Genomic DNA, 15800 nt, shown 5'->3' with positions numbered 1-15800 from the left:
CAAAAGAAAAATGCTGAAAATTCATCTGTGACCCGAGCTAAATTTTCTCATGCTTCTATGCTTACTTCCCCATTTCATAGCTAATCACCATATGTAGCTCAAAGTATTTGGACTCCTCTCTCTCTGCTGATCAAAAGAATATTTTTTATTGAGGAGCAGAAGGATGACTTTCCTTACTTTTTTGTCAGGACAAGGTACAGATATTTTCCCACTACTATCCAAAGAAATCCAATGAAAATGTGTCTCGTTGTAATGTTCTTTTAGGGCATTTCTTTTCATTGGGTCTTTTTGGCACAACTGCAAGCCCTAAAGTTTTGAAGAAATGGAACTTTGCTCAGGAGGAATTCAGCAATACCATTGCACGGCTAAATATGCCCTCCTATATTTTATATCCTTCCTTCCTTCCTTCCTTCCTTCCTTCCTTCCTTCCTTCCTTCCTTCCTTCCTTCCTTCCTTCCTTCCTTCCTTCCTTCCTTCCTTCCTTCCTTCCTTCCTTCCTTCCTTCCTTCCTTCCTTCCTTCCTTCCTTCTTCCTTCCTTCCTTCCTTCCTTCCTTCCTTCCTTCCTTCCTTCCTTCCTTCCTTCCTTCCTTCCTTCCTTCCTTCCTTCCTTCCTTCCTTCCTTCCTTCCTTCCTTCCTTCCTTACCTTCCTTCCTTCCTTCCTTCCTTCCTTCCTTCCTTCCTTCCTTCCTTCCTTCCTTCCTTCCTTCCTTCCTTCCTTCCTTCCTTCCTTCCTTCCTTCCTTCCTTCCTTCCTTCCTTCCTTCCTTCCTTCCTTCCTTCCTTCCTTCCTTCTCTCTCTGCCATTTTTCTCCTTTGTCTGAGCCTCCTTCCTTTCCTTGTTTGTTCATTTTCTCTTCCCTTCCTCCTTTTACTGCTTCTCTTCCAAGTCTTTTAATCTGCCAGTTGTTTTTTGTTTCCCATATAACCACACAACTTCACAACATTCTACTTTTGTTTATACTACCTCTGTTTCTTCTGCTGGACTGCATTATCACTGCTACTCAGGCACTGCACATTAGAAATCCCAAATCCAAGTCTAGTCAGTGAGGCTGGGTTCAAAATTTTTTGATTGAGGGCAGGGCTCCATCTCATTTTACTGAAAACAGCAGATTTAACTCTGCCTAAAACAATCCAACCCTAACACACATTTGAGACTCACATTAGAGTACTGCAGTAGGTTCTGCAACTTTTAACCTGAAAGGCAGGAAGTTACTGGAAAACAAGCTCCTGTTTTGCAGCCCTAGTGGATAACACCCACTTGGATGAAGTTGCCATCTGTTGTTTTCTTGGATTATGTCAGAATATGTGAAATAATCTGGAAGAGAGAGAAGCAAAATGACAGAAAAATGCAAGAGGGAAATAATGTCTGGAAAATTACTGTTGGGTTTCTACAAAGCAAGGCAAGGACACAAAATATTCTGGTTTAGGTCTGGAAAAGACCTGCTGGAGCAATAAATGTGATTGCACCAATCACCAAACTGGCTGGAGAATAAATAAATCTCCCTGGCTGCTGTAGATCAACACTGTTATTCGTTATTTCTTTTTTGTATAGTTTCCTAGGCATAAATGGACTGAATACTGTTAGTGGAAAGCGGGACCAAAATCATCCATTAGCCCATGGCAAGAAGGTAAAAGTAAAGAAGCAGTTAGAGTAAATAGCACGTGGACCTGATGATGGGAACTAAAAATGTGAGATTCCCATTAGCCTCTTCCTTCCAGCAAAACTGAATTATAATAAAGAATCCAGCCTGCACCTTATAGCCTGACTCCATTTACAAGGCAAAAAAGGGGACAATTTGAGGTATAGGTTTGCTATCGGAAATTTTGTCAGTTTGATGATACCACATATATTTTCAATTTAAATAAATTTACATTTTAAATAAAGTGATTTAGGATTCAAGACCAAATAACATGATCTCTGCTGATAAAAATGAAATAATATTGTTATCCTCAGAAGTTTTGTTTGTTTGTTTGTTTGTTTGTATTTTCTTCCCCCAGCTATCAAGGAATGCACACCCATAATATAATAAGAACATACAGATATATATTATGTGCAGTTTTGCACAAGACCCAAATTTGCTGTATTGTACAGAACATACATGTCCTGAAAATATTTTCAGAAATGTTTCATCAAGCTGTTATATCATGTCCTATATGGAAAGAAAAAGACTAACACAGAGATAATTAATATGTTAGCTTCTGAATTTAAGCAAACACTTAATATACCAGTGATATTTATTGTTTTTATAAAAGTTAGGCTTGTCTCTAAGTGGTATTTAAATCTGATTCTCTTGAGCTGAAACAGTTTTACTGACTCAATGACACAAGCATTTCCTGAAAAAGAAGGACATATTTCCTGTATATTGTTAATATTTGACAGCACCGATCCTAAACGAGTAGAAACATGACAGTGATTTGCAAGACAGGCTTTAAAGTACAGTTGAAATTCTGTATTATTGTATCTCATGTAAACTCATTTACCAAGCAACAGTTACATAATAAATTACATTTAAACCCAAAAATAAACCCTGTTGTCCTTATTTCAGTGATAGAATTAAGCAGGGCTAAAAAGGAGAGATGATCCTGCAAATGAGCTCTCAGCTGACAATATTTTGTGTCCGTGCACTGAGGTTTCCTCAGTTTCAGAGCGGACAATCTGTAGAAGTCAGCTCAATGCTTTGGGTTCCTCAAAGGAGAAGAGTTTTGCCCTCAATTTTTAGTTTGAAAAAAAAGCCCCCCGAACCCCAAGAAAACTTCTGAACTAATCATCACAGAAGAGACAAGGCTAACTTTGAGGTATTGCAAGTTTTTAATGTTAATACCAGTATTTGCAACAGCATTCTAGGTTCCACAGAGAGACAGTGGGAAAGTCTGGGATCAAAGAGCTGACAATTGCTTGATGATACTCAGCAGGAACATCTTGTCTCTGAATTTGCAGTTCATCAAAGCCAAATTTGTGCATAAACCTTCACAGGATAATCCTTAGTCTGAGGTTACATGTCTGTGAGCACACACACTAAAATAAGTGGATAAATAGAAGTGGAAAGAAACACATAAGCACTGTTTTCAGGAACAGGCTCCACCTTTTTGTCACAGCTTTCCTCCTCACTGGGGACACAAGGAGATCCTTTTACATTAACTGTAGCCAAAACACAAATATCAGAAAGGAGCCTCTTGGCCATTCTACCTCCAAACCAAACCAAACCAAACCAAACCAAACCAAACCAAACCAAACCAACCAACCAACAAACAAAACCAAAAACCAAACCAAAAAATCTCCACAAAAAAAGAAGCATAAAGCTGGAGCCTATATTAGTCAAGAGAGTAAAAAACAGGCATTGCTGTAAAATAATAACAACAACACAGTGGGCTCAATTTTCTTAAATGTTGCCTAACAAAAAGTTTGATTTATCTTGATCACGAATTCTAATTCTCAGTACATTGAATAGTGATTTAGTTGGAGTCTTTCTTCCTTACACAGAAATATGCCAGGAATTCCAATGATCAGAAATTAAGGCTAACTTTGATGGTGGAACAAATCATTCCTATTGTTTTGTAACCTTCTGATTGTTTTTTGTGAGTCTAGTGGATATTCACGGTGTTCAGGCCGGTGTCAATGCTGGCTGCTATATTATAGTGACTGTTGCACCAATGTCAGAAATGATACAGTTTCCTATTATACTAAGAGGATCAGGCTGAGAGCATATGTTCAGTCTCTAGCTTCCATGACCTCAGATGCTTTCCATCTTTCTTCAAAGTATTGTTTTGCACATGACTGCCCTAAAACTTCCATAGTTAGCTTATCAAATAGTTAAGAGGGCTCAAGCACCTCTATTCTGCAGTATTTGCTATTCCTGCAAAATTTATATCATCTGGAAACAGTTATAACACAGTATGCTTGCTTGCTTTGGAATAACTGATGATAGTGGAGAGTAACAGCAAATCCCTTTAGGACCTGAAGCAACCCTTTAAAGATAAGGCACCTTGCAATCAGTGGAGTTTTAAACCACTGATTATTATTTTAATTTTTTTATCGTTCTAAATTCTCAATTACCTTGCCAAGATATACCAGATCAGATGCCTTATAGAATATGCACACGTATGCACACTTGCTCTGTGAGCTTTTACTTTGAAGACGTCATCCCATATTATTTGTAGTTATTGTCTTGTTTCCCATTCTAGTCTCCTTAGAAGTGTGGAGAGTGTTGAGACATGAATTCATATTGACTAGTTCTTCCTAGGATCACATTTCTCTGCCCTAGTGGTGAAAGGATCTCTACAGTGCAAGGTGAAAAACAGTTTTCCATGGACTTTACTGCTGTAAAAGGGTTATCTAAAAAAAAAAAAAAAAAAAAAAAAAAAAAAAAAAAATTAAAAAAAAAAAAAAATCCAGACATTGTGGACTGGAGACAAAATAGAATGAGAAACAAGAGAATTGTATACTGAAACTATGTAACATTTATAATATTCAAGTAAATATATAAAGTTTTAGTATCCAAAAGTATCCAGTCTCTTTGAATCAGAGTCACTATTATAAGGTTGAAAACACCTACGTTTTACTCCAGTGCTATCCAGTAGTTTTAAAACAAATACTATGTATTTTCACAACAGTACCCTGTGCCCCAGATAACCAATCTAGATTTTCTCAGGTTAAAAGCTTCCTTACTGCCTGAAGAGAATAATGTTTGCAGTTTTGTACAAAATATTCCCTTTATCCTCCATATGACTTGAATCTGGCATTTTCAGTAAGACTTAATAGGTAAGGGCTTTGAAACTCTCTTGGCACCTCTTTAAATGCCACTTTAAACTGTCATGTTGTAAGAATAGAGTCCTTTTTCTTTTACCTCGCAGAAAACTAAAACTACTTGCCTGCTCATGATCCTAGGCATTATTCCTTTTCTATTCAAATTATCTCTCTCCTCCCTGTTTCCTTTCTTTAATATCGTCTCAACATTTCATTTACAGCCAAGGTGAAGTTGTTGATCAGTTGCCTGGGTAACCAGAGCCCATATTGCTACATCAGTCATGGGAGGACAAAGTTCCATGAGAGCTTTTTGCCTGCCGCTTTCTGGAGCAGGTTGTAAAATAGCCAATTCTGCGAATAATCTAATTTATACCTCCAAATTCAGCTCCACATTACTGCATATGTTTTCTCTAAATCCTTGTTGCAAAGATTTGCAAACTAATTCTTTAGGTTATTAAAATAGAAACGTTTCTCTCTATCAGTGCCTATGAAATAAAACCTTGGAAATCCCATTTTAAAGGTATACAGATTTTAGTAAAAATTAGTTATTCCTATCCTGTGGTGCTTCTATTGTTTTGAAATATGTATTTGTTTTGCAGGAAAGTAAAAAGTGAAATCACTTTGTGTGTAAACACCATGCAAGGACAGGGATAGTTTTAAAATGTGTGGTGATAGACGAGTAATGATGCAAGATAATGCCAAATTGCACCACCTACATCGTACCACTTGACACATAAAAGATATTTTTATAACATCCTGGTGAATAATAGCTTGTAGTCTCTTCCCTTCTTTTCTCCCTTGAGATCCACAATTTCTTGTGGATCATATTTCAGTTCTCACCAAAAATGTGAACAAAGAGACAAAACTTTGGTCACCCAGCACAAGTGTACCCAGACTGTCTTTGTACTTCTGATTGAGAAGATGACTTTTTCTCTTAAAAATATTCTCTCTTCAGTCTGCTTCTATGCCAAACAATCTGATAGAAAACATAAGTTAGAAATCCAGAAAGTCAAAAGGCGAGTTGTGTGGGTGTCTTAGCACTAGTGTTATTCTAAAAAAGAAATCATGCCTACATCAAGTGATGAAAAGCAAGCCTACTGCATGTGGGAGCAATATTAAAGACCACTAATTCTGTTTAATTTTGGTCTTTAATGAGATAGGACACTCTTTAATGAAAACTGGTTGGCTTGAATTTCTTCAAATTTGGAATGAAATTCAAGTTTCTCTGAAAAAAAAAAAGGAGAAAATATGATTTGTATCAAAAGAAAAATGCAAACAGGTAAGAATAAAAAATAGTTTTGTATGTTAAAACTGATTCAATGGAAGAGGTTGTTTCCGAATTTTTCCAAACAATATGTCAATTAACATCTCGCAGGCATTATCTTTAAAGGGAAAATTTGTCAAGGCAAAACAAAGGGTACAAAATAGTTTATGTGGCATTTTTCTTCTAGGTGAGCTGGGTGGCAACAGTACTGTGTTGCATCAAGGAGTGTTTTATTGTGTGGCATGAAGATGATGAGCTTTGACAAGTTAACATATTACGATGAAATAAAGGTGTTGCATTCATTTAAGGGAAGGAGATGAATGTTATCCTCCATATTTCCCTCAGCCTACAGAGGCAATACCAGGAACTCTGAGAGAAGGTATCACAGAAAAGAAATTAAAATAGACTGCTCTTGTTGAAATTACCTGTTGTCTTTATTTATCGTTTGTCAAATATTTTAAAATCACATTTGACAACCTATAATGGCAGGGGAAGCACCTTAAGACTATTGCTGTTTGTGCTGCCCTTTCCTTCTCTACCTGGGAGAGACTGCAATATGCATACTTAAATTAATGGCTAAATTCAAAGATATTAATGTGTTGTGCAGGTCATTTATTTATAGCAAGCTGGCCAACAAACATGGCTCGGAGGGGATGAAAATGCATTCTACATGCGTGAAAGGCAGCAGATGGATTTATTGACTTCAGATGCAGTCAGAGGACACAAAGTGACATTTATTTCTTAAGAACCAGACACCACAGAATTTACCAGTCTGTGTATCTACACTAACGCAACATATTGTGACTAAAAGGTTTAGCCTCCTTATGCACTTGTGTTTAATTTAAATCTGTCATTATTGTGTTCAGTGTTTATGTTTCTATCCTGCTAATCCGATTTTTTGGGGTTTTTTTGTTTGTTTGTTTTGATTACTTTGTAGGAAACAACCTGAATATGAACTCTGTTCCATATTAAGGATTGTTGATTTTCATTTGTCCTCCACCCCAATGAACTTCTTTTATTCCCTCAGGAAAAAAATCTAAGAATTGAGTCCATGTAAGTGTGATGTACAGTAAAACCTAACAGAAGGATGTCAGACATAAGCTAAGAAAGAACATAAGGTAGCAAGTTTGGAATGCCCATTATCTATCAGAAAGTTATCTGGCATAATGTCTCTTCTGCCTTTCGTGTCTCTCTGATTTTCTCCCGCCTTGAACAAATAAAAATGTGTATAATAACTTTATTTGTTCTTCCTGTACTACTTGGGCTAGCATAATTCTACTGTATATTTCTAAACTATTTTTCCAGCTTTCTTCAAATTTAGGTAATTTTAACCTTTCATCTTATCACTCTGCAAATATTTTCCACTTTTTTTTTTTTTTTTTCCCATAATAATTCCCTCATTTGTACTAAGATTTTCAATCAGATATTTCCTCAAGCTTGCAGAATAACCATGATCTAATAGAAGTAAACAAACAAAGCACCTCACCCTTAGGACTGAGCATAAACTATTTACACTGCATTTTATGGATGCCTAAAAATCACTACCCAATACTGTAATCCATGCATGAAGAAGTAATTTCAGCTTCATTGCCTTCTCTGGAGCTGCAGAAATGATACATTTAGTCTGACAATCCTATGAGTGTGAAAGAGTGTGTCTTTCTTACTTTCTCATTTATTTCAGTCTTCTTGTACTCTCTTACTTACTTGAGGTGGAAAGGAATGGTATGGTTGAGGGAATTAGAAAGCTGTATGTGAAAACGAAACCTATATACTCTTTTCAATTCTTTGTTGATGGGAAAGCTATGCAGAGGCACAGAGCACAACACTACAGCACTCTCTCTGCTGGATACATACCCTCCTCCTCTGTTCAGTCCTGTCTTCCCTTCCCTTTAACTAGCCTTCAGGAGATTCTCATTTGCATTTTCCCTCCTTTGAAATGTCATGTCCTTCCTGCTGCTCAGTTCCGCCAACATACCTCTCCTCATTACTTCCACTTCCCTTCCCATCAGGATAAATATAGCTGAATAACTGCATGCCTCCGCCACTTTTGCACTGCAGTCCCGGTCCCCTGTGATAACTCTCAGCAGCTCAGTCACACACTGCGCTCTGGAGAATTCAAAAGCACCAGCTACATGGAAGCAGGAGGACTTGTGAAAGGAGATGCCACTCTGCTTGAGTACAGAAGGTGAAGAGTGCTGAAATCTTGCCTTTTTATGGCAAAACAAGGGTCGAGGGTCGTAGTGATGGGACTGATCTTCCCATGCACACCTACGGCATGAACCAGATTTGAATGGATGACAGAGGTCTTGCACTTCCCCTCGCTTCTACACTGAGCAGGAGAGTTGATTAGAAAACAGAAAAGAAGCCTGATGCACCCTTGAGGGAAAGTTAGTTGCTAAAATCTGTAATGAAGTACCTTTCTTTTGCTGTTTGTCCTCATTTCATTTGCTAAGTGAGAATTTTCCTAGGTCTGTGTGGTGTCTTAATTTAAAAAATGTTCCCTTTTTTGGCAGCTGCAGCTTCCTCAGCCTCAACGATTCAACTTGTAAAACTGCTATCAGCACTAGGCAGGCTCTGCTTGCTTTTACCCTGTCTTTTTGGAGGGAGAATTATCAGGCGCCTTATCCCTGTAACTGCAGATTACTCAGGCTCCTGAAGAAAGTGGAGGCTACAGACAATTGTGGATAACCTTTGTAAACCGCTTCACTTCAAAGGAGTCATATCTGGGATAGCATGACACAAATAAGCAACATGTTTGATCTCATAGTAAACAACCAGCTTATAAAAATAGCAGTGGGGAGGCTTCTGCACAGCCCTGTTTGAAGACCCATTCAATATCATTAGGTAGAAAACACCAGCTCAGGGCAAAGCCGGCAGATCTCCTTCCCAACTCCAAAAAGCCTCCTCTCTCTCAAAGATACTGGACTTATAATAGGTTGGTAGAGCTTGTCTTCTTCACCCCCACAGAAGGTGTGTGAAAGGACTACTTCACCCCTTCAGAGGCCAAACAGAAAGATTGCAACAACCAGAGCAGTGGGTCTGAGGCTGCTCAAAGCTACGGTGCTATTTTTCTTTTGCCATTAGCTTACAGGGTTTGAGAGAGGGGGAAGGGGGAGGGATGTTTTGCCTATTTTAATGCTAAGGGAGGTTCTGCAAAGTTCTGCGTGTCAGTGCCTTGTTTGTCCCTGAATCTGTTGTAAGCCAATGCAAAATAGGCTATTTGTGTGGCTTAGGAAGAAGTCAAATCATACAAATTCTATTTATATACCTAGATGAGTCTATGAAAAGGGTTAACTGTATCCCAAATACTTGGAATCATTAATCACTGCATCGTTAATAGCAGCAGCACCACTTTGCACACATTTAGACATCTGTTTTTCCATTGATTTCTCAAACAGAATGTCTTTTATGCCCTCTTCAAAGGGTTTGGGTATTGGGAAGTTTTTCTGCAGCCTTGTACTTACAGTTGCTGCCTCATAGAAAAAACACAAACCGGTATTTAGATGAAAGTCTGCTTCTTCCTGGGACCCGTGCTGTCTGAAGCCAAGAAGGGATGGAAGGAGAGATATTCACTGGAGAGCTTTGGTGCATTGAGAAGCAGGATTTTGTGCTTTTCCCAAGAGAATAATTCCACCTGGTAGTTTAAGGTGTATGGCTCTAGAACAGATCAAGTTCTAGAGATCAAGTTTTCCTTCCTATGGCAGCTGTGAAGGGCATACTACGGGACGCAGGAAAACAGCTGGTAGCATCTGTAGCTTGGGTTGCATAATGCTTTCCACTGCTAGGGATCCCAGGGCCTTGTTGTTTGAAGAGAGGTTTTTGAAAATACGCAGGGGAATTCCTTAAAGTGTAGGTGATCTGAACACAGCTTTGCCACACCAGAGAGGGAACGTATGCAGAGAGGATCAGAGTCAATTTTGTTTGTCAAGTGAGCCATGTTCATGATGACTGACTTCTCTTTTTTTGGATGGCAAGTATAAGGCAATAAACCACTAAGAAGAGTTAAAACAAATGATGAATATCAAGAAACATCAAGTGGCTTCTCATCCACTGAGTAGCTGGATGTACCTGTAGCTGGAATGAATCAGGAGATAAAAACCTGTGATGAGACACTGGCTCAGACTAGGCTTTTGCACAACAGGACCATATTGAGTTTGCACAGAGTGCCTTGATTTTGGCATTGCCTACCTCTATGACTGCTTCGTTTTGTAGCCTCAACATTCTTTTAAGGCAATTATTCCACCGTATGCAGCGCACAGCTCATACTAGGAACTTATGCAGCTTATTTGTGGAGGCACAGTCTGTCACAGGAAATGTTGAATACCATTTGGGTTAAGGAACATTAAAGAAGAGTCTCTTGAGGGACACATGGGTGGTATTCCCTGGAAAGCATCCCAAAGTATTTTTAGCTATGTGTTTTCTCAATGTGGGATGAAAATAAGCCAAAAAAACCCAGGCAAGATTTATCCTATGTGCTGGATGAGTGTATGAGAGACTGTGAATTTGAAACTGCAAGAGAATGCAGCTCTTTAATCTCCAAGTAAAAGAAAAAGAAATACCATCAGGCTTTCTGCATATTTTTGTTAAGTGGTGCTTTCAAGAGTCTTCAAAAATTACCTAGTAGCACTGAATTTTGTGCTTAGAGGAGCTGACATGCTACTGTTCTATCTACCTGAAGGTTAACGACTCTTCATAAAAACATCAACATTTGTGAATTCACATAATAAAAGATATGTATATGTGAAATTCAGCAGATCGGGATAAAGCTCCCCTTTCTGGACTGTTCCATGCCCTGAAACAGATTTTTAAAATTAATTTTCAAAATGTAGAGCAATGACATAGAATCTGATCTATTACAGTTCATCTGCCTCCATGAAGATAAGTGGTCTCATTCTACAATTACACCACAAAGACTGTGCTCATTATCTGTCCAGTCTCTTTAAAGTCCTTGTTTCTCATGTTTCCTACATCATAAATTCTGATACTGTAATCCCAGCCTGGCCAAGGCATTTTTTCCTTAAAAATCAGTCCACCAAAGTCCATTTCTACACTGACCACACTGATGTTTGTATTGCCCGGGTTCTATGTGGAACGCTCCCTCCCAAGCGAATTTCAAAGCAGTTCTTTGTCACCACGGCTTCTTTTGGCTCTTAATAATAGTAAATCATCGTGACCCAACCTCCAACCTACTTGCCTTTATGGTTTCTAAAATTATTCAACCAGTTGACAAATAAGTTATTAATTCTTTTACATCATCCATTTACTCAGACTACTACCATCCTTAAAATTCATTGGTGTGCCCAGCTCACACAGCGCCCTCCCAAACCACAAAACTCAATGTAGGTCAGACTGGAGGGAATTTAACCTCTTCCAAATAATGCTCTACATCTAAAGACACACAACTTGACTTTAAAAGGACAAGTTCAAAGTAAACCATCCTTACCTCCAGCTCTTTTCCTGAAACTCTTCCTGTTATGGCTGAAGAAATTCCTTTCCTTTTTTTTTTTATTTCTTTTTCTTTTTTCCCCCCCCTTTTTTTTTTTTGTTTGTTTGTTTGTTTGTTTGTTTGTTTTTTCTTTTCAGAAATCACTGGCAAATTCAAAGGTATCCCAGGGTTTGGCATTTGTTGTTGGAGAGAAGGTGCAATGAGATTACTCTTTGGTATCTCTGTTTATGCTCTCAGTCCAACTTGGCTCTCAAGCCATGGTTTAACAGCAAAGTGAATCCATTTTTTGGGGAAATTAGCATCAAATCTCAAAGCCACTGTAATGATAGGAGTACATTATATAGGTGCAGAGTCATTCCACTGATTTGTTAGCAATAAATTGAAGAGAGAATTTTGTCCTAGCAGATTAATGTAGATTTAATGTGGAACAAGTAATTTTCTGTCTAGGCAACTTAAACTTCATGCTGTCTTCCTGAAGCCAGAATAAAATCAACATAAAACTGTAAAGTGAATGTAAACACTGTGCTGTGTGCTCTGGTTAGACCAACTGAAATGTAATCATACGCTCTTGCCTGATTTTTATCAGATTTGTACTGCTAAATGATGTACAACTGTGTTGAGCTGGTATGCAATGATCACAGAACTACTGTCTGAGTAGTCTACCAAAGAAAACCAACTCTGTGGCTAGAGAACCAAAGACATTTCATCTTAACATCTGCTCTTCACTGAGAATTCAGAATCACCCTTATCAGTGGAAGCTGTCATATCTAATAAAAAGACAGCTTCAGTTTGCTATCTAGGAGATCATTGGGAGAATAAGATGGAAGATGCAGAAAACGTGCATCAGCTGTAGAATTCTTAGTACTCTGGTTTTTAATGTGACCCAGATCTCCTTTAATGACAAAATATATTGCTTTTGTGACAGGATAAGGATATTTGTATGCCCTTATTTGCCATTATTTGCTCTAATAAAATAGATTTTTTTCATAACCTAGGGAAAATATATCATATTTCTGTGATTATAAACTCAGAAGATTTCCTACTGATTATCTGGTCAGAAAAGATTACACACCATGTATGCAACAGGAGATTTTACTTGCTGTGGTGGGTTGACCCTGGCTGGATGCCAGATACTCACCAAAGCCATTCTATCACTCTCCTCTGCAGCTTGGCAAGGGAGAGAAAATACAATGAAGGATTCATGGTTTGATATAAGGATAGGGAGAGATCGCTCACCAAATACCATCATGGACAAAACAGACTTGAATTGGGAATATTAATTGAATTTATTACTATCAAAATCAGAGCAGGATAATAAGAAGTAAAATAAACCTTTAAAACACTTTACCCCCAGCTCTCCCCCCTTTCAAGCTTACCTCCTCTCCCAATGGCTCAAAGAGACAGGGAGTGGGGATTATGGTCAGTTTATGACGTGTTGTTCCTGCCGCTGCTCAGAGGGAGGAGTCCCTCCCCTGCTCCAGTGTGGGGCTCCCCCCACGGGAGACAGTTCTCGACAAACTTCTCCAGTGTGGGTCCATCTCATCTCATGGACAACAGTTCTCTACAAACTGCTGAAACGTCGGTCACTCTTCCACAGGGTGCAGTTCTTCAGACGCAGCCTCCTTCAGTGTGGGTCCCCCTCAGGGTCACAAGTCCAACCAGCAAACCTGCTCCAGTGTGGGCTCCTCTCTCCACGGGTCTACAGGTCCCTGCCAGGAACCTGTTCCAGCACAGGTTTCCCATAGGTTCACAGCCTCATTTTAAGCATCCACCTGCTCCAGTGTGGGCTTCTCCATGGGCTGCGGGTGGATCTCTGCATCCCTGTGGACCTCTGTGGGCTACAGGGGGACGGATGTTTCACCATGGTCTTCACCATGGGCTGCACAGGAATCTCAGCTCTGGCACCTGGAGCACCTCCTGCCCCTCCTTCTCCCCTGACCTTGGTGTCTGCAGGACCGTTCCTCTCCTACTTCCTCCCATTGCTCTTCTTCACCCACAATTACATCTATACAATAACTTTTTTTCCCCTTCTTAAATCTGTTATCAAAGAAACGCTACCGCCATTGCTGATTGGGCCTTGGCCAGCAGCACGTCCATCCTGGAGCGATCTGGCTTTGGCTCTGCAGGACATGGGAGAAGCTTCTAGCATCTTCTCAAAGAAGCCACCCTGTAGCCCCTCACTACCAAAATCTGGCCATGCAAACCCAACACACACACAGAGAGAAAAGTGGCAGTTGATTATTTAATTCTCTATAAGGTAACCCATAATATATACTTGAGTTTGAATGAGGACTTCTTTCAAAACAACACACAGTCTTCTGATTAAAAATTTTGAACTCAAACCTTGGTATGTTATTCCAATGATTACTTTATTATTGGTTTAAAATCTGTCCTTGTTTTAGTGCTACTTTTAAACTTAAAGTAGATGGAGTTTCTGATGGCTCATACATAGAGTGAAGAAACCCCTTGCCTTCTTTCTTGTGTTGTGACCTCCAAGCTTTGACTTAAGTCATCTCTCAACTTCTCATGTTAATCAGGACAAATTTCCTGAGTCTTTAACTATAAAGAAAGTTTTGTGGTCTTTCAGGTGCTTTGCAGGCTCTTCCCTGCACCCTTCCTAAACAGTAATCATGTGTCTTGGACTGTGGACCACAGAACCAGAGGCCATGCTGCAGCTGTGTGTACCTCAGCGCCAAGTACACCAGCAATATTCCTCACAAGTACCAGAAATTCCACTCATTAATCCAATATATCATTTGATTCTGGCTTTAGAACTTACACAGCTGATTAATGATCATGAGTCCTATTACCTTATCAAAATGGAGATATGCCCTAAGGAATCCCTAATAAAGATATGTATTTCCTACAACATTTTTATTTCAGTGCAAAGTTTTGCATTTTTCTGTTTAGAAATATATTTGTTTATCTTCATCTAACCAGCCAATCCAAATAATTCATTTCAATGATTTGCCATTTTCATGGTTTTTATCATCCCCTTGGTCTTCATGACATCTACAGGTATTACCACTTAAAGCCTGCCCATCTCTAACTCCTTCTCTGCTTGTTTCCATGGGATTCAGATGCTTTCATCTTCGAAACTGTTTCCTGATAAATCTGTCTCAGTCTCTTCTAGGTTCATCAGATTGGTACTTTTCCATCCAAACCACAAACATTTCCACCTGGCATAGTTTCACCCACCAGGTCGCCAACATGAAGCTCCCTCTAAGTTTCACAAACCTCACACAGGAAAAAAAAGTTGCTCATAAATCATGTCACTGTTCTGACATTGTAGTAGTACAGAAAAACATAAAGTATAAAGCATCTTCAAATTTGCTATTCCACTATTCACCTGATCAAAAGTGTATTTGCTGGTCCCCATTGCCTTGCTCGACCATTCCTCACAAAGGAAGATTTAGCTCCTCGGGTACTTCACAGCCCGGCAGATCTGTTCACAGTGACATGAGCAAAGAGATCTGTCTCCCATGCTGCACAGCATCCCAGCAGGATGGACAAACCTGTCTTTCCCACTGCTCCACACCCTCTGTGGACTGGGCTGGCAGAACCCACCAGCAGTCTCAATTCTTCCATCCATGAGAGATTTCCACTTCTATGGGAAAAATCTCACTAGTCTTATTTCATCACACTGTGAAGTGAGATTTTAGGACCAACTAGGTTCTGGGGAATATGGTTGGTCCTAAAATATCGAGGAGGGAGTAGAAGTATACATGCCTGGATGTGCTTTTATTTGGCAGCAGTAATGCAGATTGGTAAATTCTATTAATAAACTACTTAAAGCTGCAGGTCCCTAATAGTAATACATACTTGCTCATTGCACATCACTGTAGTACTAATAATATAAAAAATTTAGCAATGCAAGTCTTCAGTAAGAAAATAAAATATATTTCCCCAAACCCAAACATTATTCATATGCAACTTCTGTGGTAAATGACACAACGATGTCCATGTTCAGGACCCACTCACCCCTGTACATTTCATCTTTTCTAATCTAAAACTAAGAGAAATGTCCTTTTTGTTTAGTTTTTCAGTTTTCTAAACTAGGCTTGGTTACATCTAACCAATGTTAATTTGGGGTTCTCCCATTCCCTACGGCTGTTTCATGGATTAAGACTATTTCTTTAAATTAGAAATGTAACTTAAGTAAGGCTATAGTAAAAAAAAATTATTTTCTTTTCTAGTAAGTCCTGTTACACCCTGTCTTTATTAGAAAGTAAAAATAGCTATGCAAACCGTATGATGGGATCCCTTGAAAGTAATGTGGGAAGACCATTAGAGCAATACCAGAATTTCAACTCGACGTTAATAGAATCTATGTAAAACTTCATGG

Source organism: Hirundo rustica, chromosome 2 (assembly GCF_015227805.2).
Source record: "Hirundo rustica isolate bHirRus1 chromosome 2, bHirRus1.pri.v3, whole genome shotgun sequence".
In the NCBI taxonomy this organism is placed as follows: Eukaryota; Metazoa; Chordata; class Aves; order Passeriformes; family Hirundinidae; genus Hirundo; species Hirundo rustica.
Note: the sequence above shows the minus strand (reverse complement) of the source record.